This window comes from Chlorocebus sabaeus, chromosome 14 (assembly GCF_047675955.1).
Source record: "Chlorocebus sabaeus isolate Y175 chromosome 14, mChlSab1.0.hap1, whole genome shotgun sequence".
NCBI lineage: Eukaryota > Metazoa > Chordata > Mammalia > Primates > Cercopithecidae > Chlorocebus > Chlorocebus sabaeus.
Genome location: NC_132917.1, coordinates 68,274,449 through 68,278,718, shown reverse-complemented (window position 1 = coordinate 68,278,718; position 4,270 = coordinate 68,274,449). Strand labels below are relative to the sequence as shown.

The 4,270-nt window shown below is 46.3% G+C and overlaps 1 pseudogene; it reads left to right on the top strand.

Moving 5' to 3' along the window:
- Positions 1–355: 355 nt before the first annotated feature.
- LOC103220123 (tRNA (guanine-N(7)-)-methyltransferase non-catalytic subunit WDR4 pseudogene) lies at positions 356–2,095 on the top strand (annotated as a pseudogene).
- Positions 2,096–4,270: the final 2,175 nt, after the last annotated feature.

Below are 4,270 nucleotides of genomic sequence, written 5' to 3'. Positions count from 1 at the left end.
GGGGCAGGGGTGCTGTCCTATACATTGTAGAATGTTTAGCAGCATCCCTGGCCTCTATTCATTAGATGCCAGTAGCACCACTTCCCAAGTGCTAGCAACCAAAAATGTCTCCAGACATTGCCAAATGTCTCCTGGGGGAAAATCCCTCTTGTTAGGAACTACGGGTTTATACTACATTTTTAAAAAACCAGCCTAAATATCCATCAACCAAGGATGAGTGGATAAGGAATATATATATAAATATTATATATATTATATATATATAAAGAATATATATATATAACTGGGGTATATGTATTACATAGTATATATATTACATTTTTTATATATATATATACACACACACACACACACACACACACACAAACACCATAGAATACTACTCAGCCATACAGAGGAACAAAATAATGGCATTCAGAGCAACCGGGATCCTGGATGGAGTTGGAGACCATTATTCTGGGTGAAATAACTCAAGAATGGAAAATCAAACATTGTATGTTCTCACTTATGAGTGGCAGCTAAGCTATGAGGACACAAAGAATAATATAATGGACTCTGGGGACTCCAGGGGAATGGGAAAGTGGGGGCAAGGGATAAAAGGCTACACATTGGGTTCACCATACACTGCTCAGATGATTGGGTGCTCCAAAATCTCAGTAATTACCACTAAAGAACTTATCCATGTAACCAAAACCCACCTGTTCCCCCAAAACTATTGAAATAAATTAAAAACGGGCTGGGTGGGGAAAAGTGCATGGTGGCGAGGCGGCAGGCCCATGGCAGGCTCTGCAGGGCTGGCGTTGTGCGGGCAGAAGCTGGTGGTGCAGGGCAGCCGGTTCCTGACCACCTCCACTGCAAGCAGTGACGATGACAGCCTCTTCATCTATGACTGCAGTGCTGCAGAAAACAAGTCACAAGAAAATAAAGGGGAGGACGAGCCGCCCTTGGTCCAGCGGAGCGGTGCAATTCTCCGTCCACCTTCTCCAAGTCTGGCAGCTGTTTTGCTATAACCGATGACAGTAAGTGTCTGATTCTTTTCTGTACAAAACCATGGCAGTGTCTGAGTGTCAGGACCATGACAAGGAGGTGTACGGACCTGACCTTCACAGCCTCTGAGGAGAAGGTCTTGGTGGCTGACAAGTCTGGAGACGTCTATTCCTTTTCGGTGCTGAGCCACAGGGATGCGGCCGACTGGAGCTGGGGCACCTGTCTGTCCATGCTGTTAGAAGTGGTTGTGCATCCTGATGACCACTTTGTCCTCACTGCGGACCGGGACGAGAAGATCCAGGTCAGCTGGGCCGCCACGCCCCGCAGCACTGAGTCCTTCTGCCTCGGGCACACAGAGTTTGTGAGCTATATCTCTATGGTGCCCACTCAGTCTGAACCGCTTCCATCCTCTTCCGGGGACTGCACCCTGAGGCTCCGGGAGTACAGAAACGGCCGCCAACTGCATTGCTGTCACCTGCACAGTCTCCGAGAGCCCGCGGACCTCCAGGTCCCCTAGAGGTTTGCCGCGTCCAGGATCGCGTTCTGGTGTCAGGAGAACCAGGTGGCGCTTCTGTGCAACTGCATTGCTGTGGTCTACATCTTCCAGCTTCACGCCTGTAGACAGCAGTTGGTGTACCCACAGCAGCCGTCATTCCAGCACCGAGTGTGGGATGTGGGTTTGAGGAAACCCAGGGACTGTGGGTGCTCCAGGACTGCCGGGAAACTCCCCTCCCCCGGTGCTCTGCAGGCCTGTGGGTGGCCAGTGGCAGTCTGTTCCTGAAAGTGCCACGTTAAAGAAAGTTTCCGTTGTTCTTCGTGGGAACGGGGCCATGCTGGAAGGCTCTGCCTGCGCGAACGCCAGCTTCAGCAGTCTCTACAAGGCCACCTTTGACAACATAACCTTCTACCTGAAGAAGAAAGAGGAAAGACTGCAGCAGCAGCTAAAGAAGGAGCAGTGGCGGTGGAGTCCCCCACCTGGGCCAATGGGCAGGCCAAGAAGATAGGCCAGGGAAGTCAGCCTGGGGTTTTGGATCTTGGCTGTCAGGAAAAGTGGTTTTCACTTGTTCCCCCTGCATCCTGGCATCTCCCTTCAAAAAGGAAAAGGTGACATCAGGTGCGACCAGTTCAGCCCAGAGAACGGGACTGTCTCCTGGGCTCTAGAACATTCTGTGTCGCTGGGCACAAGGCTCTTGCCTGGTGCCTGTGCACCCTTTCTGGTTCAAGGGAAGCCAGACAGACGGGTGGAGTGGAAGCGCTTGAAGCTTCACATTGGAGGCAGCGTGTGAACCTGCAGCGGTGGCAGGTGTGGGTTTTCTGCTATTCTGGAGCCTGGCCTGCTTCCTCTAGGAGGATCTATCGCCGATGCTGTGGATGCTTTCCTGTTGTTCCCACTGTCTCACGGTCCAGGTGATGCACTGCCCCGCAATGGCTGCTCGCCATAAGAGGCTGTTGAAACTTAGAACATAGAATCCTTTTGTGTATCAAAAGTTGGAATGCTTCACGTTTTTCATAAGGGCCTTGTTTTCCTTTTAACAGTGATCTGGAAACAGTGCTGACTGCAAAGCTGAGGCCCACTCCCCTGTGCTGGGGACCAGGGGTTTCAGAACAGAGGGTTAGTGCCAGACCATTGTCCTCCTGTACCAGCAGCCTGACCTCCTTCACAATTCTGGGGCATCTGGCGCAGGGCATGCTCTTGTTAATAGTCTGCTTTGAAAATCTTGGTTTTAGGAGAAGTTAAGGTTGGTCTTGTTGGTATCTTCACTTAAGATAGGGCTGGCAAACTGGCCTGTGGACCGAATCCTGCCCACTGCCTGACATATGGCCTGTGAATGGTTTTTACATTTTAAAAATTGTTGAAAACAAATTAAAAATATATTTCATGACATGAAAATAATGAAATTCAGATTTCAATGTCTGTGAATGAACTTTTATTGACACAATAAAAAAAGAAATAAAAGAAATAAATAAAAAAACACACACATACTTTTGTTGAGCTGATGTATTTGAAAGTAAGTTTGCGTACTTCATGACATTTTGCCCCAAAATATCATAGCATGTATTTCTTTTTCTTTCTTTTCCTTTTTTTTTTTTTTTTTTTTTTTGAGATGGAGTCTCGCTCTGTCACCAGGCTGGAGTGCAGTGGTACAATCCTCCTACTCCATAGTTCAAGTGATTCTCTACTCTTCCTGAGTAGCTGGGATTAAGGCATGCGCCACCACACCCAGCTAACTTTTGTATTTTTAGTGGAGACAGGATTTCACCATATTGGTCAGGATGGTCTCAATATCCTGGCTTCGTGATCCGCCCGCCTCAGCCTCCCAGAATACTGTGATGAGAGGCATGAGCCACCGCACCCAGCCACAGCATGTATTTGTTAAGGACATGCACACATGCCTGCATAACCATAATCACACCCAAGAAATTTAATTTTCATCCAATAATGACATCATCTAATACCCAGCTCAGATTGAAATTTCCCTTAGTTGATTACACAAAAATGTGTTTTCAAGCTTCTGAATGTGTGCCAACCTGAAAATGAGAAATAAATTAATTTTTTCTCAGTAATTTATTATGAACTTTTCCAAACACACACTAAAGGTGAAAGAACTTCCTCATTGTAGATTTAATTCGAATTTCTCTGTCATAAACATGAAGTTTATATGTTTAAGGGCACTTGTGGGTTTTGGTGTATATGAATTTTTGTGTTTCTCAATTTCTGAGTGTTTTGTAAATTGGAGAGTTTAGTTCTTTATCTATGATATGTGTTGCAATTATATTTCTCCCAGTTTGTCACTTGTCTTTTGACTTTGCTTGTGGTGCTTGCTTTTTTTTTTTTTTTTTTTTTTTACAAAGGTTCTTCACATTTTATTTTATTTATATCTTGCTCTGTTGCCCAGACTGAAGTGCAGTGGTGCAATCATGACTCCCTGCAGCTTTGACCTCCTAGGCTCAAGTGATCCTCCCACCTCAGCTTTCCAGGTTGCTGGGACTACAGACATGCACCACCATACCCAAATAATTGTGTGGGTGTGTGTGTGTTTATGTGTGTGTGTGTGTGTGTTTGTGTGTGTGTGTGTGTGTATGTGGAGACAGCCTCCCCATGTTGCCCAGACTGGTCTCAAACTTCTGGGCTCAAGAGATCTCCCTGTCTCAGTGTCCCAATGTGCTGGAACCATGCCCGACCAGTCCTTTTTATTGATGTTAAAATTATTGCTTTTTTTCTGCCATGATATCTGGATGATGAACACGGTTTAAAATTTTTCCCACCACAAGATTATAAACA